Source organism: Dipteris shenzhenensis, chromosome 16, assembly GCF_047967505.1.
Source record: "Dipteris shenzhenensis isolate YYH24624 ecotype China chromosome 16, Dip_SZ_1.0, whole genome shotgun sequence".
Taxonomy (NCBI): Eukaryota; Viridiplantae; Streptophyta; class Polypodiopsida; order Gleicheniales; family Dipteridaceae; genus Dipteris; species Dipteris shenzhenensis.
The window spans coordinates 43594880-43618379 of record NC_141611.1 but is presented as its reverse complement, the minus strand read 5'-3'; the positions used below and the strand labels follow the sequence as shown (position 1 = coordinate 43618379).

At 46.8% G+C, this 23500-nt stretch overlaps 1 pseudogene; it reads right to left on the bottom strand.

Annotated features, from left to right (window-relative positions):
- Nucleotides 1-6577: 6577 nt before the first annotated feature.
- LOC147892999 (G-type lectin S-receptor-like serine/threonine-protein kinase SD2-5) lies at nt 6578-8927 on the bottom strand (annotated as a pseudogene).
- Between the last annotated feature and the right edge of the window lie 14573 nt (nt 8928-23500).

Genomic DNA, 23500 nt, shown 5'->3' with positions numbered 1-23500 from the left:
ACATTTACAGGTTGTGATATTACACTTGTCAGACCTAGACTTTGATGGTCCACCCCAATGATGTTGATTGGGACGTCAGGCTTAACCTCTGTTTGTTGTGGGACCTTATTTTTCATGGGACAATCTCTGCAGAGTGGTTGGAAAGTAGCGGGGCTACCACAATGAGGGCACTCTACGATCCGGTGATTTTCTTCACAACCATAGCACTTGATTGGTGCTCAATATGTGTTGGGATGTACTTGATTTGCATAAACTAGTATTAGACCCTCTGCACCTTCTACATGGTACACTGGGTACTCTGTTTCATACTCAAATGATGAGTCTACTTCCTCGGCTTGTAATTGATGTATTGGAACTATCTGAGGAGCTGGATTTGGTGATCTTGGATATGGTCATGGATTCGGATTCCTGAGTAGTGGGACTCGTGTCCGAACGGGAACATGATTTAGCCTCGAAGCTGGGGGCACTTGTGCAAGTGTCGGTTGCCTGTACACTAACATGGGTGCCGCTTGGTATTGTTGAGGTCGAGGCGGGTTGTTGCGCATGTTGAAGATGCAACTATTTTCATCATGGCCGCCGACGATGCAAATATGGCACCACAACCTTGGCGGTGGATTTGCTTGTGTAGTGATTCTGGCTCTTAGGATCAAGCACTCATTTGCTATATGATTGGCCATGCAATGTGGACACCAAACATTTTCTCGTCGTGGATATGTCTCAGTTGGCGACTGAGTTAAGTGAAGTCTTCTTTCAGCTTCATGGTCATGGCCTCTAGGCAATCTTCATTTGATGTTCGGCAGTGGACTTTGATTTGCCCTTTTTCGAGCACTTATCTCGTGCACTAGATTTGCCATCATCACTGCTAGTGTCAGAGTCGGTCATGCCATCCTCGATGTCAATGGCTGCCGCATGAACAGCACTGAATGTTTCATAGCTGCTAATCTTTTTCATATCCTTTCGGATTTTCTTTCTTAGTCTTGCAATGAACCAAGCTATGAGCTACTTTGCATCGGGGCGTGGGTCACATTTGGCGATTAATCTTTTCATCTTACCCAGGTATGTGCGTACATCTTCTCGATGGCCTTGTACGATCTTGCTTAGTTGGATGCTTAGTTGGAGAGCGGGATCATCTTGTAGCCTCTCTGTTTGAAAGCGTCTTTTAAATTATGTTTGAAGCAGGTCCCATGTGACTTACTCTTCCACTAGAAGGTCTAGGTACCTCCATCGACCACCACCCTACTCCTATCCTCACATGGTAAGTTACTTCAAGCCCATCTCACAGCAATAACCTAGCCATCCACCCACCATCCACCATTGGTCCTCAACAATCTCATTACATCAAGAAAGACTTGGAGAGTGTTCAGGTGACCATCTCTTCCTCCCTTTGGATTTCTGTCAAAGTTTTCTGTCTGTCAAGTTTTTTCTTTTTCCCCCTCCCCCTCCACCATTCCCCCCTCCACTTCCCCCCCCCCTTTTTTTCTCCCTCTACCCCCCTCCTCCATCTCCACCACCACCACCCCCTCCACCATTTCCCCCTCCACCACCATCCCCTCCACTCGCCCCCCCCCCTTTTTCCCCCCCCCAAACCCCCCCTCCATCTCCACCACCACCCCCCCTCCTCCATCTCCCCCCCCCCCCCCGACCACCACCCACCCCCCCCCCCCACCCCCCCTCCATCTTCCCCTCCCCCTCCCCCCCTCCATCTCCACCACCCCTTCCCTCCCCCCCCTCCCTCCATTCTTCCCCCTCCCCCCCCCCTTCCCTCCCCCCCTCCCATCTCCACCACCACACCCCCCATCTCCACCCCCCCTCTTTCTCTCTCTCTCTCTTTCCCTCCCTCCCTCCCTCTCTCTCTCTCTCTCTCTCTCTCTCTCTCTCTCTCTCTCTCTTTCCCCCCTTCTCTCTCTCTCTCTCTCTCTCTCTCTCTCTCTCTCTCTCTTCCCCCCCTCCATCTTCTCTCTCTCTATCTCTCTCCCTCTCTCTCTCTACCCTCAACTCGCACTCCTCTCCCTACTCCAAGGGCCTAAGGCCCTTTCTAACTCTCAAGGGCTCTTAAGCCCTTGGCTTGGGCCTTGCTACACTGGCAACCCGCGCAATGCTCGCCTGCGACGGTGCTCGCAGAACCGCCCAAGGCAGCGCAATGCCCGCCCCACTTCTATGCCACTTTCTCAGCGCCTACCTTGTCTCACCGCCCGGCTTCGCCCCGCTTCCACACCACTTCCTCCCCTTCTGCCTCGCCTCACCGCCCGCCTCCTCTTCCCCCCCCTCCCCTCCACTCCACACCTCCCCTCCACTCCGCACCGCCCGCCTCCTCCTCCCCTCCCCTCCACTCTACACCTCCCTCCCCATTCCCCTCCAGCCACCACTCCCCTCCCGTCAGCCACAGCGCGACGACCCCCCCTAGTTTTTTAAAAAAATTAATTAATTATTAATTATTAATTAGAAAACCCTAACCTAACTTGATTCTAAGATCAACCCTAGCTAGGTTAGTTTATACCTAGGTCAGGTTAGCTCTAACTTGGTTAGATTAAACCAATCTAGTTAGTTTAACTGTAGGTTAGTTAGACACAATTAGGTTAGTTTAACTTCTAGTTAGTTAGACTAATTAGATAGTTAGGTTAGGTCAACTAACTATGGTTAGTTTATCTAACTGTCCTTAGTTTTAACCCACAGTTAGGGTTATAGACAAGTCAGACTAACTAGAATTCAATTGGTTCCAACCCCTCACTTAGACTTAAAGTCCATTCACACCAACCTTAAACCAACCCCCCCCCCCAAAGGCCAATTTTACCCCTACTTCAACACTTCGTATCGCGCTCGTTTGGGACCCAAAATGGACCTCGTTTGAACCAAAGTTTCACACATGGAAACATCATGCTACAAGACACTTTTCTAGCCCATTGCACACCATTTTGGCATCCCTAGAACTCACTCATTCGCGGCCTCGTGCGGGCCTCGTTTCTCACTAATTCGCTCGTATCTTTACATCGTGACCTCCGATTGATGATCCGTCTACACCGGCACATTTCCCTACATAGGTGGTACAATATTAGGCACATTATTAACATGATGGTCCCTACAAAACTAACAACACTCTACATCAACACCCGCACTTGTGGCAGAGACACCCTTTGCAAATCTCGACTAATCTGCATGTAGCTATGTTCCGGCCAATGCCTCTGACTCCAACACTCACCAGATCTACATACAACTCCACTATAACCACCATCCCCAACAATCCTCTACTCCAAATCCCCCCCTGAAAATCAAGCAATCCCTTTAACTCCTCCACGCCACAACATGGCTAAACACCGTCATGACAATGATGGGGATATCGACCTCGATGTAGCGGCTGACAATTTCTTTAATTAAAGAAATAATAACAATCAAGGCAAGCACCCCTTGGGAAAACTGGAACTTCCCAAATATAATGGTAGGGGAGATCCAGCCCGATTCCTCTAGCATTTTGATGCCACATGCCGAGCAGGTGGAGATCAATCCCATGAAACCAAGGTGGCTTGGTTTCCCATGGCCTTAACTAATGAAGCATCTGAATAGGAGTGTCTTGCATAGGGCTCAGAATGGGGAAGAGGATGGAGGCAAGATGTGAAAGAAAAAGTATGAGAGGGATGGGTGCTCTTTTATAGGGAAGGAGGGGGGGCTCTGGATTTAGTCAAACACATGTGCACCTTTGAATTTCTCCATGTTCGACTAGAAAGGTGGTTTTAATTTTTCCTTTGGGTTATGGCATTTAGAACCTTTAATCATCGATTGCCCATAACTTTTGGTGGTTATGTCAGAATGTGCTTCTGTAAAAAGGAGAAGTGTTCTAAATTTCAAGCTTTACACTATGACAACCATCACATGGTCTGATTTATTCCTTAAGGTGATGTTTTACCAGAAAACATGCATTTTCCTAAACCGGTAACAAAGAGTTTTAGCTAGGAATTTTTCTTTTTTTTTTTTTACTTGAGTTGGAAAAATTTTAGCTCTCCTAGCTCTTGAGTGATATGTTCATGAAAGTTCGAAGTAGTTTGTTTTTTATACATACCTGTATGTGTTTACTCGTTACTTGAGACACTAGTCTCCTTGGCAGTGGCACAAAATGTTGGCTCTTTCCCACGGCTTTCGCAAGAAGAGTAGGGTATTCTTAGTATGCAGGGTTTCGAGGCTTTTAGTCACCTATAGATATTTCACAATTGTCGTTTGTAGTATACGTGTAGCTTAGGACCTCGAGTCATATTCTGGTAAGAGACGTAGGCTTAAGTGTGGTAAGCAAACATAGTGCATGCATGTGTAAAAGGAACATGTATCATCATGGTTGAGGTAATGAAGGCTTTCACCTTCATTGGGGATTGAGGGGTTTAGGAGGAGTTTAAGGGTTAGAAGGAGGTTCCAGAGTTTAGAAGGAGGTTCCAAGTTTTAGAAGGAGGTTCCAGGGTTTCGAAGAGGTTCCAAGGTTAGAAGGAGGTTCCAAGGTTTAGAGAGAGGTTCCAGAGTTTAAAAGGAGATTCCAGAGTTTAGAAGAGGTTCCAAGGTTGAGGGTAGAGTACATGGTGGAGAACTCGTCTCCCTTGTAGATCATGGAGGTTAAGGGTTGAGGAACTAAGGGTTTAGGGGGAGCATAGGAGTGGGAGAGGAAGAAGGTGTAAGAGCATGGGGGAAAGAAGAGAGAGGAGGGAGGAGGAGGAGGAGGAGGAAGGAGGAGGAGGGAGGAGGAGGAGGAAGAGGGAGGAGGAGGAGGGAGGAGGAGAGGGAGAGGATGGGTTGCAAGGTTGGAGAAGGGGGGAGGAGGAGTTGCAAGGTTAGGATATGCTTTTGGACATGGAGTGCAAGGAAGCATCGACGCTTGAGACAATTGCTTAGAATACCAAAGTAGAACTCAAGACAATGCCCCAAAGAGTGGGCTTCATTCCATTATGGGGTATTTATACAAGTTAGAGAGCTTCTCTCTCTGCATGTAGGAATTGTAAGACATTCTCTCTTTACATGTAGAACTTGCATATAGAAGTTGCATGTAGGAGTTGCATGTAGAACTCGCATGTAGGAGTTGCATGTAGAACTCGCATGTAGGAGTTGCATGTAGGAGTCGCATGTAGAACTCGCATGTAGGAGTGGCATGTAGAACATGCAAGTTGGATTTCTAAGAGGGATTATTTCTAGCTTTATGTAAGTATAAGCGGAGCTTTGCCGCTACTCTACACACACATTCTGTTCTACCTAAGTCCATGTTGGGACAGAAACAACAAATTGCTTTCATGATAATATGCAAATCTCTATGAACTAGTTGCATGCATGGAAGCTCCAAATAAAACATCCTTATTGCTCTTCTTAAAGGCCAACCATGTAAATGTATCAAAATTCTCCCACCTTCAACATAATTCGCATCAATAGTCTAGCATATTATGCATAACTATAGGCCACTACAAATTCGACCTACTGAAATCATTTAATCATGCTATACGGAATATCACTTGATCATCTTGCAAATTTTGTTGATCTACCTACAATGCTAAAACATTATATCTACAAATCACTCACTTTAGACAAGGTGTCACATTTTACCAAGACCTCTTGAGAAGGCTTTTTGCATTGGTCAAAAACCTTGAAAGTTTTTCCATTGCATGGCACAAAGAGCTAGGAAGAACCTACCCTTGTGTATATTCTGCATTGGCTAAAATGGAGACATACCTGTAAAGATTCTGCTAAGTATTGGCTAAAATATGCGTGGTCTAACCATGAGGTAGACCATATCGTTGGTCCTACAAAGGCGCGTTCCTTTTTTCCAATGGACCCTTTTCCAAATCATATGAAGCAAAGTGGGATCATTTTGATAAGTTCATCTTCGTGGTTTGTGTATACTCCCTACAGTCAGATCATTTGATGAGTTCATGTAGTTGATTTGTGTGCTATGTGAAAAGTGGGATCATTTGATAAGTTCATGTTGGTGGTTTGTGTATACTTCCTACAGTCGGATCATTGTTCATGTTGTTCATTTGTGTGCAATGTGAAAAGTGGAAACATTTGATAAGTTCATGTTCGTGGTTTGTGTATAGTCCCCATAGTCAGATAATTTGATGAGTTCATGTCATTGACATTGATTTGTGTGCAACTTGTTAAGTGGGATCATTTGATAAGTTCATGTTGGTGGTTTGTGTATACTCCCTATAGTCGGATCATTTGATGGGTTCATGTTGTTCATTTGTGTGCAATGTGAAAAGTGGGATCATTTGATAAGTTCATGTTCGTGGTTTGTGTACATTCCCCATAGTTGGATCATTTGATGAGTTCATGTTGTTGATTTGTGTGCAATGTGAAAAGTGGGATCATTTAATAAGTTCATGTTCGTGGTTTGTGTACACTCCCCAGTGTCGGATCATTTGATGAGTTCATGTTAAGTGGGATCATTTGATAAGTTCGTGTTAGCGGTTTTGTTGGAAGTGAAAGAGTCGGTACATTTGGTGACTCCATTAGGGTGGGGTCATGTTAGTCACATTGGCATAATTTTTCTTAAACATCATATCATGGTATTGGTCTACAAAGCCAGCCTGCAAAAACATCAAGGAAGCGCATCTCACTATCGACAATGGCCTGCAACCACATGGAGAACCTCTTGTTGCAGTCGTACCAATCTGGACTTGCCTCTCCATCCGGACACTCGATCTGTATGTGTCACATCAATTGCGCCGCAGTAGTTTGGAAAACCTTGCTGTTGCTGGAAGCCACGCTTGACTCGAGCCCAACCTTGTGTGTCTGTTGGCCATGCAATGAAGGTGGAGTGATGTGCAAGGAGTGCAGTTACAGACTTATGCGTGAGTTTTGTGATTGTTGACTTGCCCAGGCCGAAGTGCTCGCTCAACTCCACAACCCTTGTGCCGCTAGCAAGCCGTAGCAATCCCACGGCCACTTGCTTCTCCACGTATATCAACCGACCACTTATGGTTGCGAGAGACGTTGGGATGTCACCTTGCTGCAAGTCATCACACAAAAGAGCACAGAGATCTGGAACAAAGAGATGGGTAGCCTGAAGATCTCACAGAATCTGGCATCATCTCTGCGGGTGAAGGAAATGTAGTGGTTCCACCACTCGAGGCTCCGTGGTTTCACGTAAAATCTGGAGATGGTGTGCAAAGCTCCACGTTGGGTGACGAGGTCCATTAGCTGCAGCTTCATGTGGTTGTGGATGATGCTCAGCAGAAGCGGAAGATGGGAAGGAAAATATGTAGGGAGAGCTCGTGGGCGAGGTTTACTTGATGTGCTATTGCTATAAAGTCGAAGGCTGGTGGGCATGGCAGCAAGGCGTCAGCGAGTGAGGACCTGGAGGGTAGGAACGATGGCGAAGACAATGAGAAGACAATGCTGTAGATAAGTCTGCGTGGTCATTGTGCCATGTGGAGGAGGTGCCTTCAGACGGGTGTGGGGCGGAGTAGAGGGAGGTTGCAAGAAAGAAAGGAGAGGACGATTGGAGCGATGAAGAGCAAGGGTGAAGAGGTAGAGCACGACGGGTGGAGGAAAAGGATGAAGGGTAGAAGGGTGACAGGAAAAGGACAGGTGGAGTGCGGGAGCAGGAAGGAGTTTATTAATACAAAATGTCAAAAGCTAATGCTTCTCTTCTAGGTGAAAATGTGCCTGAAGCTTTGCCATTCTCCAAAGTCCAGCCTCAATTCTGCCTTGGGAAATGCCAGGAGAACAGAAGACGGACTTGTTGCCACATCGAGCGGCAGTGTGATGGCTGAAATGAGCACGCTCTTGAGGGGAATTTTACGAGTGCGAGTCCTGAATGGACATTGTTGTGGGAGCCATTCATCGACTTGGAACAACCATGCATCTTTCGAGCATCTTCGCCACTGTGCTGCTGAGCAGCAATATGCAAGTTCTTCCATTAGTGTATCGGCAAGTTGTTCCATTGTTTTCAGTACACCCGGAGCTCTAGATCTGAGGGAGAACTGCCATTCTTCAACTGGGGGCTGTGGAACAGCCATGGATCCTTCGAGCATCTTCACCTATCATCCTCTCTGTTTCACCTTCGATGTCTGCTGAATCAGTTCCTTGTAGCATTTCATCCACCATCTCCATCTGCCTGCCCTCTCGGAGCTTCTGCAGAGCCCACGGTGGGAAATAGCGCTTCTGCGAATCTGCCTCGTCAAACCGCAGATTCCATCCCAAAAGTGTACACATCAACCTTCTCCGTGATCATGGCTTGCAGAAGCCACTCTGGTGCCAGAGAGCCAGGAGTGCCCCTCATGGTTGTCACCACAAAGCTTTCATCTCTACTCATCAGCCTTGAAAGCCCGAAATCTGCCACTTTTGCCACAAAAGTGTCGTCGTCCAAAAGAATGTTTTGAGGCTTTACATCCAGATGAATGATTCGCTCTTTGCAGTCTTCATGCAAGTAGGCCAGGCCCCGGGCAGCTCCCAACGCAATCTCAACTCTCGTTTTCCACGGGAGGGGCGGCATCTCCTCGTTGAAAAGCCAGTTATCGAGAGATCCATGGGAGAGAAACTAGCAGCTGTACAAGATTCCAATGGTGTATCTTTGCCAGGGTTGCAATCTCTGCTATAAACTCTTTCAGGCCTTGGCTCTTGCTCTCCAGAACTCTTACGGCCACTCTTCTGCCATCCGATAGAACTCCCTCATATACTGTACCAAAACCTCCCTTACCAAGTACGTTGATAAAACCGTTGGTTACCAGTTGAAGCTCCTTATGACTGAATCTTACCAACACAGATTCATGAAGGGAATCGATGAGTGCATCTTCCTCCATTGCTAGGATACTGTCGACTTCATCTCCCCTCGTATTCGCTCTCTTGAAAGCATACATTAACAGGACAAAGATCACAAGGACTATGGTGCCTATGCTCGCAACGACGGCACCGACGATCCAATGTTGTGACTTTCCAGCTGGTGACCCGGCTTGTGCTTGCATTTTGACAAAAGCTAAACGGTGGGCGTTTTGTACCCGTTGCAGGATGTCAAGCCGCTCGGTTAGGAAGCAGAGACCCGAGTCGTTCCAGTAAAAGAATGCAAGGCAAGAGCAATTCTGTAGGCATTGATTTTGGCACTCTTCGATCGTCGTGGAGGCCATTTGTGGTGGATGAACTGCAGATAACAAGAAAACTGTGTAGTGGAGATCAGCCCTGTAGCGCCAGTTTCACAGGGTGACGAAAGTTGGGGTAGTGAACAATTGGACCATCGCGCTATATTTCGATCGGCCTGACGGCAGCCTACACAGTTCCCAGCATCTCCGCAGACGCCGAAGGGAAAGCACTTCTGCGGGAGCAAGCACAAGTCCGATTGCGAAAAGAATTGGGAAGCGATGTCAATTATTCCATTGTAGGTGTCAAAGGAATAGAGTTGAAGATTGCCATCAGTTTCGGTCCTTCAGCGGGTAGACATCCATTCGCAGCAGGAGCCTCCGACCTTGGTTTTGTTCACATGGGATGCCGCGTTAGAATGACCGTTTCAAGATTTCACCTACAGTCACCGGCTGTTGCAGGAAACACTAATGGTGGCAAGAAGGACCTGATTGACCACAAGGGCCCTGCCTGCCAAAGATAGCCGAGCCGTGCTCCAGAAGGCTAGCTTCGGTCCTATGGAGACTAGGACTGGTAAGAACTACTGAGCCGGCGTGATATCCAGACCTACCTAGAATCCTAGGTAACGTGTCGTCTGTCCTCTAGGGATCCAGCGAAACCCCAGGAAAATACCCCACTGTGAGCTGGCTCCCAGCTCACAGATCCGTAAGAAAACCAACTGACTTATGCCAGTTGATTTTCGCCCCAGCGGCTAGGCAAAAAACCTCTAAAGACAGTCTCACTCGCTCCAGTGACTCGATATCATCCTGCACATACAGGGCCATGTCGTCTGCATACTCGAAGTCCAGAAGTTCTGCATCGTCTCTAATAGAGAGGCGCATCTCTCGAAGACCAGTGGTACGGGCTCGTAGGAAGTGAGTCATGGCCTCCGCAAAAAATAGAAAGAGGTAGGGCGCAAGCGAGCAGCCCTGACGCACCGAGCGCTCGAGGGTGAATCTCTCCCCCATCCTGCCGCTGATGATAACCCGGCTAGAGGCCGATCTGTAGAGACTAGCAATACCTCTAATCTACTCGTCCGGGAAACCGAACCGAGAGAGTGTACCTTCCAAGCCAGCCAAAGTGCGCCCCCAGGTCCTTGATGATCGGGCGAAGCTCTGTTGCGAGGCCTGGATGGCGAGGAATGCGGAAGTGGGCATCGAAGTCCGCTACACTGAAACCCCTATACCATGGGACCATAAGGATGATCTTTCCACCCACAGAAGTAGGGGACTGTTTGACCATATCGCTCGCAGCTTGTGCTGAGGAGAGCTTGAGCCAGAAGATACCACGTCCCATGAGTACGACCTCCTCAATGTGGCTGTCCTCAAGGTAGAGGGTGGACTGCAACCAGTCCTTGATGTCTGCTCGTGAAGGGGCGTAGCCAATGACTCTCCCATAAACGGACGTCTGGGAGAAGTCATTGGCGGCCTGCTTCACCAAGGAGACCTGATGCTCTGTCTCAGTGTTATGCGGTAGGCTGATGGAGGGGGGGGGGTCCATCTGGGCCACTGGTTCCGGGCTCACGGCCGCCATACCACACCGACAAACTGCGAAAGCTCCAAAAGGCGGGGGAAAGGAAATGGCAGAGGCGAGGGAGGGGGGAGTGGGACGGAGGCGAGGGAGGAAAGAGGGAGGGATGGAGAAGTACGGGGAAGCGGGGGGAGGAGAGGTGGTGGAGTGGGGAGCGAATGGCGAAGGGGGGAAGGAAAGGAGGAGGGAGGGGGGGGCAGCGTAGCGCAGGGCGGGGAAGAGGAGGAAGGAGAGGGGGAGGGTGTGGCAGCGCAGCGCGAGGGGGGGCGGGGAAGAAAGGAGAGGAGGGAGGGGAAGGGGGGGGGGTGGGCAGCGTTGCGCAACGGTGGGGAAGGGGAGGAAGGGGGCGGGGGGGTGGTAGCGCAACGCGAGGGGGGGGAGGCGAGGAGAGGACGGAGGGGCGGAGAAGGAAGGAGAGGGGGGGGGGGATGGCAGGCGGAGAAGGAGGAGAGGGACGGAGGAGGCGCGGTGGCTGCGAGCTGGGAGGCGGCGGAGAGAGAGGAGGGGGAGGGGAGAGGGGGCCGCGTAGCGTGAAGGGGGGGGTAGACGGGAGCATTCGCAGGAGCTATTTTTGACGTGACGTATAGTAAAAACATATAACTACCCTATGCTACAGTACAGATACATTCTGGTCATGCTGCAGTCTCCTTTGGAGCCAGATGACCATTCTCAAGGCTCTTGGAGAAACCACAGTCCACCTAACCAGTCCCTAGTTCAGACTATGGTTCAGTCATCAGAAGGGGAAGGACATGGTGGCACCTGGGTTCATGATTTTCAGAATGGTAATTTTGAGACTGAAGTGCCATATAGGATGAAGTTGGAACCAAGAAAAGCGAATATTGGAAGTACACAGGTCACTGAAGCCAGTCAACAACCGTGCGAGAGACTTGTTGTAGGTATGCATATTGGACATCAACAAAATCGATGTCCAGATGGAGGGAATTGCAAGAGTAGTTAATGTGCTGCCAATTTTGTTAGGGCTATAGGCGAACAGAATGGCAATTGGGTTCCTGATGCAGGTACAATGACTTCTTTTCAAGAGAGCAGAGTTGGGCCTGAGTTGCATGCCATAGTTGGTGGGGCTGATGTCGATCTACTTAGTTTGCATCACAATAATCTTTCAACGACTATGAAGGTAATTTTTGATTGTCAAGAGTTGAGCAACAAAGTTCAGACTATGGCATCAGTCTGTAGGACTTATTTTTTGTGTTTGCTGCATTAAAGGTATTTCTTGAAGTGGTTTAAAATGACTGACTTTTTTCATACTATCTTAATATGGTTTTTTTTCCAGCTTGTGCCTCCCCCTTTGGCATTAAAAGCGCTGTGTGTGTGTGTGTGTTTCTCCTCTTTCCCCAACCTAGCTCCTTTCCTCTCCTTTCGTCTCCCCTCACTTGCTCTAACCCATCCTGCATTGGTAGTCTCCTATGCAACTCTCGTTGCGTGCAGTTTTTGTCCACTCCTTGGCAGAACCTATGCTCTGATTCTATCCAAATGCTGAGATATCCTGCTCTGCCTGAGTATTAGTTAGTGGTTGAGCTATTCGTCCTAACACACTGAGCACTAGCATACATGTTCTGTTGTTTTCCGTGTTTAGCCTATTTCTTGTTCTTTCAAATTTCTCTTGTAATGGGGTCTTATTTACTTGCATAATCATTCGTTTGAGCAGTAGAGAGAACATTTGGAGCAAAGTGATGCAAGTGCATCGAATATATCTTTAGCCCATTTTAGGCACAATCAATCGTCCATCCCGTTTTCACCTCAGAGTATCAGGCAGGGACTTGGACCTCCTTCCAACTTGACTCAAATTTTGCAACAGGGCAGCAATGTAAATTTCAGCATTTTTTCTCATTCGCATGGCAAACGGTCTGGTTCAGGTACAGTGGGGAAGGAGAATTACGTACAGGTACATTCTGGTCATGATATGGCAACTTTTTAAAGACGACTATGCACCCTCCATACTCCAACATTTTGTTTACATCCACCCTCTCCAGCATAATATTCAATAATCTCAGCACTAGCTGCATCCCAGATGTCCTTCCTTTCTTAGTCTCGGCAAATCTATGACAGCCACTGCGTCGGAACCTTTGACTTCGTACCGTGACAGGTCGGCCCAGGTTCCCACCCTCTTCCCTTTTGCTTGCTCTATAAACCAAGCCCTGCCCTCTGCTTAAGAAGCTCCCAGGAAACATAAGAGTAGTCATAGCAGACAGAATATGACGGATTCCAAGCATAGGTTAACACAAACTATCCTTCTTGTCCTAGGAAATAAACAGGCTGTCATCTGCAAACAATTGAAGGCATAATTGATCACCTGAGGGTAACTTGAGACCTTCGATGTATAAGGAGATCAACCCCCAGGAATATGCATCTCTGGCCAATGGCCGTGGCAAAAACTGACAATCCGAAAGGAAGGAAATCATCTTCCCTATTTCTATCATCTGTAGAGTAGCGTCAGCCTCCAGCAAAGTATTAATCAGACTATCCCGACTTTCTTCAAGCCCTGCCATTCTTAAGAAGTGCCATTCGATAGACCCCTCAAACCGGCACAATCTCTACCCTGTGGTTGAATAAACAATGGTGCTTTGGCAAAACAATCTTGAACAGGATTTCAGCGAAAGCTGCCTACAAAGGGTTGCTCCAGCCCTTCTCTATTTCGATTGGCCTCAATGATAAATGGAAGTTAAGAAGGGGTCCTGAATGGTGGAAGGACAGATTCAGGGATATTTGGCAAGGGTGCAAAATAGGGAAAGCCGAATTCGTACTTTGGAAAATAGCCCACTCAGTTCTCCCAGTGAGAGGTAATCTTGCGAAATGGTCCAACCTTAGTCCGTTATGTCCCCTTTGTGGGGTGGCAGTAGAGTCCCTAAAACATCTTCTGTGGTTTTGTCCGGTAGCTAGAGGCACGTGGTGGAAATTGGGTTGTGCCATCAAAGAGGTTGGACTGATGTCGAGTTTTAGAGCCTCCAGCTAGAAGGCCGCCCTGCTCGGTGATGTGGAAAGCTTTCCTTCTATTCTAGCTTATTGTTGGGCCTACCTAAGAGCTGTTGTATGCTTGGCTATTTGGTATACCAGGAATTCTGTGATTTTTGTGCGTGAGCGGTTGCCTATGGCAAAAGAATTGGCGATTTTGGCTGCAACTTGCTAGAATCTGAGGGACATGGCTTCCATAATGTCTACTAAGGAGAAACTGCTAAGTTCCTATCTCCGGGAGATTGGGCTCGTTTTGTTTAAGGTTTAAGCAACAAACTTGTTTGGGCCAAGGGCTTGTTGCCCACTCTTATGGCTAGCTTTTGTCCGGGTTTTGTAAGGGTTTAACCCCCCCTTTTTTTTCCTTTAATACAATCGGCCGGTTTATTATTAAAAAAAAACAAAAACATTTTGGTTACATATCCAGCAAGGTCTTTCCCACAAATACATCCAATTCTGACATGACAAAATCCAACCAATGGAATGCCATAGAGTGAAACTAAATTTCAGATCAAAAAGTTCAAAATGATCGAGAGCTATTGGATTGACATGTTCCACTATACATAACAAATCAACATCCATAGCCCATTGGAGGGGTTACAACACCTTGACTACTTCGCAACATAGAGGGAAATCAAGAAATGAAGATATGAAAGTAAGATTTACACATTGTGTTTCCATAATCTATAATAATTCATAATTTCGATCATAAGCTTCAAACGAGCTCAAAATTAGAAGCATGGTTTGAAGAGACTCAACATAGAGTAGCCTCAATGCAATCCAAAAAACAATAATCTAACATGAAAGGAGGCTATAGACTTCAATCCTTCTTCAAACCACCTGCTAAAGCAAGCAATGACCTAGCTATATTATCCAGTGACATGCAAATTGCAGAGGTTGGTCCTTCCGTCATGTCTCTTTGAGCATCCATGTTCTCACGCTCTAGCCTCATACGTGATTCTTCACGAGCTTGCTCATGATTTTCTCGACTTTCCTCCACCCGCATTCGTTCCTGCTACTGCTCATTGAAACGTTTGGTTTTCTGCTCTTGAGCTAACTCAAAAGCACCCACAAGTTTCTTGGTGGTCTTGTTCTTTCCTCCTGACAGCCTACGTGCTTTCCTTCGAATCACATCTGAGGAGGACAAGTCTAGCTTCTTGCCATCATCCTCTAGAGGATTCACATCCACATCGCTTGCTTGAGTTACAGGGGGGGACTTGTCATCTGTAGACATGCCTATGGAAGGCTGAACCTTTGGAGCACTGGGCATCAATATCAAAACACAGAACCACAATGCATTATTTATGGAAATTAGAAAGAATCAAAGCCATATTGATAGACTATGGCAACTAAGGTATAGCAGAAAGACTACCTTCATTAGCAGCACCAAAGTCCACAACTATACGCCCTGGATTGACCGACCTGTCACCCCCAAAAAGTGTTAATACCTTGGAGTAGACCTCGAAGGTGATTTTCTCAGTCAATTGGTGTTGTCTCTGTTTTTCCCAAGTGTAGGTTTCGAGGGTGTTGGTCACCTATAGTCGTGTCGTTGCTCATTGAAGCATAGGTGTTCACAAGTGTAGCATGGGTCCTCAGGTCGAGTTCACAAGTGTAGCATAGGTGTTCAAAAGTGTAGCATAGGTCCTTGTTGTAGCATAGGTTCTCGGGTCATGTTCTGGTGAGAGCTGTAGGCTAAAGCATGGAAAGCAGATCTCATGCACGCGTGGGTGAGAAAGAGGGCTCGAGGGTTTAGAAGGGGATTTCAGGGTTCGAAAGGGGGACAGGGTTGAGAGAGCTAACTAGGAGTTCCAGGGTTCAGAGGGGGTTGCAGAGTTTAGGAGTCGTCCAAGGTTGAGGAGTGGAGAGCTAGTCTTTTTCGTGGATTCGAGGGGGAAAGGTTGAGGAGGAGGGACAAGGAAGGAGGAGGAAGAGAGAGGTGAGTGGAGGAGGAGGGAGGAGGAGGAGAAGGGGGGAGGAGTAGGGAGGAGGAGGGAGAAAGGAGGGGGAGGAGGGAGGAGGAGGGAGGAGGAGGAGAAGGGAGGAGGAGGAGAAGGGAGGAAGGAGGAGCAAGGAGAAGGAGATTGGAGGAGGAGGAGGAGGAGGAGGGAAGAGGAGGAGGAGATGGAGGAGAAGGATGAGGGAGGAGGGAGGAAGGGGGAGGAAGGAGGAGGAGAAGGGAGTACAAGGGTAGAGAGTGCAAAGGTAAGGGCATGCTAAAACACGATAGTGTAAGAGAGCATGGATGCAATGGAGATCAATCGCATGAACACAATAGTGAGCTTGAACATTGAACCCCAAAGAGTGGGAGCTTCATTCCATTGAGAGAGACTTACACATGTTGGTCTCTACACAATCCATAGGTACCTCCGTGGTGGGACCTCTTTTGTTGGAGACCTTTTGGACATGAGTCCCTCCACTTTTGGGGGGGGACCTTTTGGGTCTCTACACAAAGTGGGGGGACCTTTGGGGTCTTTACACAAATCTTAGAAAGTGTAGGCTTTTAGTATTTCTCTCTCTAGATCCTGATTTTGCAAGTATGATTGGATCTTTTCTAGAGAGGATTTTGGCTATCCTCATCCTTTAAGATTCATCATACCATCTTTCAGGCTCAAGATATTACAAGCGGAGCTTTGCCGCTACTCTACGCACACAATGCTCTCATAGTTGTTGTCCTATCTACTACACTTTTGGCCCTTGTTGCCACAGGGTTAACAACTCCCCTAGACCGATTTAATTACCTGTCCTCAGGTTATGGCTGACTCTGCAAACGATGTGCTGCTGCAGTTGTCTTTACCCAATGAGTATGGTAAGGATGGCTCAAAGAGGGCTATGGCGGTAGATGGAGCGAGCTTGTTGTCAATCTTTTCCTTGTTATCCACGAACACCGTAGATTGCTTGCTCAGTTTTTAAGAAGCCGGTGTCAACCATTTCTTCGAACAAACACACATAACGCCCTTGAAGAGATGACTCTTTGAAAGAGGCGACTTATTGTTTGAGCATCTATCTGTTGATTTGGATTGAAGTTGAGGTTGGGCAAATGGTGATCAATAGTGAGGGACACCTCCAAGACTACTAAGGCTTCATTGTATTTTGCACTTTCCTTCAGTGTTTTGTCATAATTGCCTTGCATAATTGATGCGTGTTTGTCCAAGGCTATGATGAGTGTTTCCTGGCTTGTCCATTTGATTTTAAAGTTTCTATTGATCAATGGTCAATTGTGAGAAGCATCTGCATTATCTGGATCATGATGATTGGCATCCCACCGCTAGTGACAGGGTACCGCATCAAATATGGGATGCGTGCGAAAGGAAGATGGAGCCTGTATGTATTCAAGGAGGTACTTTTCATTGAGCAGCTTTGGTCTATGCCAAGTAGGCTATGGCTCCAATTTCATGCTAATGTCTGGAGTGATTTGTGCTTGGCGGATACTCATTGAAATTTCGGAGAGGCCCCATCCTCCTCTTGACTACATGTATTGCCTTCAAAAATCACCAATGGGATTACTGGGCATGGGAATCCCATCTGTATCTTGTTGCAACTCTCGTGTGGGTGTGCGAATTGGATTATCCAATTCTTGAAGCTCATTGATGGAATCATTAATGGTGTCTTCCATTGAAAACTCAAGGGAGATTGGAGGAATATGTGGTCTTGGGGGAGAGGAAGAGGTTATAGGGGAAAAGCTTGAGGTTGATGCAAGTAGTGAATTTGAGAAGGTAGAAGTAGGGATGTTGGTGGAAAGTGGAGGGAGAGTAGGGCAAACTGATTTAGCAACTTGATAACCCTCAAGGGATGGATTGTCAAGTGTTGGAAAAAAGTTAGGTGTAATTGGATGATAGGAGTTAGATTCTTGGATTAGGTGATAGTGTAAGAGAGCACGGATGCAATGGAGATCAATCGCATGAACACAATAGTGAGCTTGAACACTGAACCCCAAAGAGTGGGAGCTTCATTCCATTGAGATATATTTATACATGTTGGTCTCCACACAATCCGAAGGTACCTCCGTGGTGGGATTTCTTTTGTAGGAGACCTTTTGGACATGAGTCCCTCCACTTTTTGGGGGGACCTTTTGGGTCTTTGTTGGAGTAGGGGAAGGAGTCCGGCTATTACCCGAAGAGGGGAGCTTCCCATCAAGCATTCATATAGTAGTATTACATAAGCCTTTAACCGTTTGAGATTTGCATGCACTGAGAGACAGAACACATTCTTCTCGTCTTCATCCATATGTTGGCATAGATCTCGAAGAGTCTTTGTGCTTACTGGTCTGGTCCAATCAAGACCAAATGCTGCATGTATCATTTTGATTTGCAAGTGTTTCCAGAGTATGCGTATTTGTCCTTCAAGGTGATCTTCTTGCTAGAGGACTGCAACAAGCTCTTGGTATAATGTAGTGATGCCCTATAGCAAAAGATCTTGTGTTGACCCCTTCGCATCATCATTGGCTTGACCTAGTAGTTGAATTTTCAACTTGGAAATTATTGCCTTTTGATTTTACCACTCCATGCACTTGTCTTTATACTTACCCAATGTGGAGGTGTATGCAAGCTTTAGACTATTGACTTGTTGAGCTGCTTTTAGTTGCCATGGAAATTGATCATTAAGCATGCAGAGTTGGAGTATCTCTTACTCTTGAGCGTCTAGTTCTGCTTTGGTGTGCACAAGTATCTCTCTTGATGCTATGCATTCCTTCTCTAGTGCTTGAATTTGACTTTTACCTTCTTTGAGGTTGTTTTGCAGAGAGGGATAACTCGACCTTTTCCTTTTGGTTCAAGGCATCTGATAGCTGTAGATGTATTTCTTGGAGAGAAACCGTGGCTTGTAGGGCATTCTTTCTACTTTCAGCTAGAGCATTTTATGCAAGGAGCTGTTGCTGCATTTGTTCTGCCATGCTTTCCTTCAGCTTAATAAGTTCAGTCTCAGCACTTTGCAACTTGGTTTGGAGTGATGGGAGCATCTGTAGACTGTCTTTCCATTTCTCTTTCCTGCTCATCTGATGCCATGGTAGCAAATAATCGAGACCATTGTTGTAACTGTTGGTTGTGATGTTGTATGATATGGAATGTTCTATGGCCTTGCTTGTATTGGACATACAATTGACTCCCATGTGCCCATGTGGAATTTGGATCTACTTCTTGCCACTAGAGACATTTGGGGGATGTGACTCTAGAGTCGTGGAGTCATCAATGTTGGTGACTTGTGATTCTTGGAGAGGCATGACATTTGGCTCTCTTGCAAAGTCATTTTCTGGCATGGTATCCTCTTGTATTTCCACGCTTGAGTCCTTGTGTTGAGGAAGCAATACTGAACTGAGTTGCATTATTCTTTGGCAAAGTTCCACATTGTCATTCTTTGGAACATCCAAATGTTTCTTTGGATATTCTTCTTGTGCCTCTAGAAATGAGAAAGCCTCCCGCATAGTGGATCTACTGAGGTAGACCTATAAGGGCTTTTCTTTATATGTTATTGTGCCATACTTATCTTGCTCCAACTCTCTGCTTTTATATGATGTTATGAATTGAAAAATGTATTTTGTCATAGCAGGTGTTGGTAAGAAGGATTTTAGCTTCTCAAAAAGACTACCTAGCCCTTTAACTGCAAGAAGTTGTAAGGATTGGGTGGCATGGTCAACGTTGAGACTCGTGGCCATACAAGCTATATTGTTCCATCTTTTGCTAGCTCTTTGTTCGTTTGGTCATCAAGGTGTTTTGCACTTGCGTCCTGTAGAGTCAATTGCTCTACCTCAATTTCTCCTACATCTAGGATCCTTTGGTTTGGTGGCATATCTTCTTGACGTGTTGCATTTATATTCTCATTAGTATCATTGTCCAGGACCACTAGCCTTGGTTGTTTTGGTGTTGTACTCTAGGTCAATGATTCTAGACCGTGTCCTCCTTCAGATTGGTGATTTGAGGAGGGCTGTTGAGGTTGAGGCTTGGGCCGTTTGGCATGGTGTCACTTTGTCGATGGCGTTGTAGGCCTTTCTCCCATCTTATTGGGTTGTATTCACCCTGGCATTGCACACATGAATCAGGTACCAGTTTGATAGTGCCAATATAGTGCCATGTGCTAAGAGTGCATGTTTCTTTTGTGAGTGGCTAATGCATTTTACTCTTTTTGTGATGAGGGTGCCGTGTGTGTGGATCAAAACAAATATCTCTTGGGGCTTTTATTTGTGCAATTTATTCGTGGTGCTCAAAATTTGTGGGTGCACTATGCATGACTAGTGAGGTGGGCATTCCTCCTATATGCTTAATTTGCTAAGGGAATCATAGGGTAGCTAGGACTCAATAATTACCTCTGAGCCCTAGGTTGAAATCGATTGAAACTGCCTATATGTGCGAAGGCGTACATATGCTAGTGAGTGCTCGTGATACAATCTAGTCCTAACTATGGAAGACTTGGAGCCCCCAAATCTTCATTACTATTGGGGATGGCTTGCATGCTAATGTAGTAGCGCTTCAGCCGGCTCCCGTTTATTGTTATTGTGAACTGGACTCCATCCAGTGTTTCTAGCAGCACAGCTCCGATGGTATTCATTTTTTTGACTCTATAAGGTCCTTGACCTAGAAATTTGAGCTTGCCCTTATGGACTTTGGTATTGTGCAATAAAACCAGGTGACCACCTTCCTTGATGTCTTTGTCTTTGAGGTTTCTATCAAACCATGCCTTCCTTCTTTGTTTTTCTGTTGTCATGGCATGGTAGGCAACTAATCTAGCCTTTGTAAGCTTCTCTAATTGGTTGTGTCTTTGTTTCAGTGATGCATGATCTCCCATATGTTCTTGTACTACTATGCGTAGACTAGGTATTACAAATTCCAGTGGGGCCACAGCTTTAAAGCCGTACACCAACTGAAAAAGTGTATTTCTTGTACTGAGCTTGAGTGTGGTTTGGTATGCCCATAAGGCTGCATTTAGTTTCTTTGCCCAATCAGAACGCTTTGGTTCTACTACCGTGGTGAGGACAACGCATAAAATTTTGTTGGTGGATTCGGTTTGTCCATTCCCTTGGGGGTAGTAAGGTATGCTCTTTCTATGGATCACCATAAAGGCAGACAAGAGTTCTTGGATGACCTCATTGACAAAATGTGTGCCTATATTTGACACAATTTCAATGGGACATCCAAATCAGGTGATCACATTCTCGTACAAGAACCTTGTTGTGCTTTTGGCATGTGCCTTTTTGACTACTTTTGCTTCAACCCATTTATATGGTATGTTGTGGCTTCCTTGGGAAGATCCAAGATAGTAAACTGGAGAGTGAACCTTACTCCAGAAATTTTTGTTGACACATTGTCAATGATACCCAATCACTTCATTTTCATGTGGTCAGCTAGGCGGATGTTAAATGTGGCCTTTGCATTGGAGGTAGGCCTCATTCTTCATATAGCTCTCTTGCTAGAATGTTTACTTTGGCTCCACCATCCACTATTGCCGGGTATTGACCATTCCTCATTAGTTGAGGCACTTGTGCTCTCACCTGGAGTGGGTTCAGACCTGACACTTGTGCATTAGGTGCCTGTGCCGGTCGTCTGTACACTGGGATTGGCGACTGTTGGTATTGTTGGGGCCGGGGTTGTGCTACCCTCATATTGTAGAAATAAGTAATTACATCATGCCCTACAACATTGCAAATGGGACACCATAACTGTGGGGGTTGAGCCACTTCTGGTGGGTTTGGTCTATTCCTTAAGATTGGGCATTCATTGGCTGTATGGTTGGCCATACAGTGTGGGCACCACACATTCTCTCTCCGTGGGTACTGTAGTGGTTGAGAGACATGCAGCTTTTGCTCGATGGCTTGCATCATTTTATCTTTTACTCTTAGGGCCATGGTTGTCCTCAGTGGTGCGATCTTTGTTGGAAGTGCTTCCCTTCTTTTAATATTTCTTGTTGCGTTGACTTGATTTATAGCCATCACTGTCATTGTCATAATCTATCATGCCATCCTCAATGTCAATTGTAGCTTCATGAGCATCGTTGAAATGTGCATAGCTGCTGACTTTTTCAGGCTAGAGATGAACCATGCTATGAGGTACTTGTCGTCCAAACAGGGATTTTGCTATTAATCTTTTCATTCTTCCTAAGTATGTTTTGACCTTTTCCTTCTTGAGCATATCTATATTGCCTAGTTGTAATGCGGGGTCATCTTGCAGCCTTTCTATTTGGAATCTTCTTCAGAACTACTAGGATAGCAGTGCCCATGTGGCTCTTTCCTCTATGAGAAGGTCAAGGTACCATTCCAAAGCCTCATCGGTTAGGGCCATCGGGAACCAGGCAACTTTGGTTTCATTTGACTGATTGCCTCCAGCACAACATGCTGCATCGAAGAGTTGAAGGAATTTGGCGGGATCCCCTCGTAATTTGGCATTTCCAATTTTACCAAAGTGTCATCTTCCATTGTTGTTTTGGTTACAATTGTGTTGTTCTCTAAGGTGATCTGTAGGATGCAGATCGTCGTTACCTATTTCTTTTTCACTTGTTAGGTCATCCATGCTGCTTGTCGATGGTGAGAGGTTGAATTCTTGGAGAGAGTCGAGGGCCGAAGAAAGCTCTCGGAAGTATGGAGGTTCTAGCCTTTTTCCTTATCTCAAGTGCAAAAACAAGTCCTATTTGTGACTTTTAGGTGGGTGCATATGACTACGAAGTCCGATTATAATTTTGACCTTCGTGGACCTGAAAATGGTCAAAAATAAAAAAGTGGTAGTCAAAAATAGTGCTTATATGAGGCGTCTACCAGAGCCCAAAAATGATGGCTAAACACTTTGAAAAACTTCATTTATAGTAGATCTTCACATGTGTGCGATTTGGCCTCCAAATGACCAAGAAATGGGCCTTTGACGAAGGGGGAAAAAAATGCAATTTTGCAAGGAAGGGTCCCCTCTCCCCTTTTTAAAAAATAAAAATAAAAAAATAATAATGACAAATAATAAATAAAAATAAAATTTTACTAAGGGGGAGCTCTTTAAAAAAATATAAATAAATATATATATAATTAAATAATTAAAGTTTTCTTTGAAAAAAACTTTTTTTTTCAAAGGCGAGGGGGTGCTAGGGCACCGCTTGTGAGGTGGGCATCGCTTGCTTGGCAGGAGCTGCTAGGCGAGCTTTGCTTGCTAGGCGAGCACCATGCACGGGCGTCGCTGTTAGGTGGGCGTCACTCTGTGCGGCCACCCTAAGTAGATGGGCATCGTGGCAGCCCCTTTTTAAGGGCCCTTAGGGATAGCTAAGAGGAGAGAGGGGGGAGAAGAGGGCATGGGTGGAGGAGAGTGGTAGGAGAGAGGGGGGAGAAGAAGGGGGGGGTGGAGGAGATGGGGGGGTGGAGGAGAGGAGAGGGGGGGGGAGAGGGAGGGGGTGGGGGTGGAGGGGGGGAGGAGGGGGGGGTGTGTCTAGAGAGGGGGTGGAGAAGGAGAGGGGGGGGGGGTGGAGAGGTGGTGGGGGTGGAGGGGGGGAGGAGGCAGGGTGTGTGTGGAGAGAGGGGGGGGGTGGGGGTAGAGGGGGTGGAGGTGGGGGTGGAGGGAGGGGAAAGGAGAAGAGGAGGGGGTGGGGGTGCAGGGGGAGGAGGAGGGGGTGGAGGTGGAGGGGGGGGAAAAGAAGAAGAGGGGGGGTGGAGGTGGAGGGGGGGCAAGGAGAAGGGGGGGTGGGAGGTGGGGGTGGAGGTGGTGGGGAGGCAAGGAGAAGAGGGGGGGGTGGAGGTGGGGGGGAGAAAGGGGAGATGGAGGGAGAAAAGGGGAGATGGGAGTGTAGAGAGAGGTAGAGAGATGGTGGAGTGGAGGAGGATGGGGGTTGGACAAAAAAAGTGTAGGTGGAAGATGGGAGGTGGTGGTGGACATGGAAGGGGGGTGATAGAAAAAGTGGTGGTGGAGGGGAGTGGGGGGGGAGGAGGTCGGAGGGGGGGGAGGAGGTGGGTGGTGAAGGTGGAGGGGGAGGG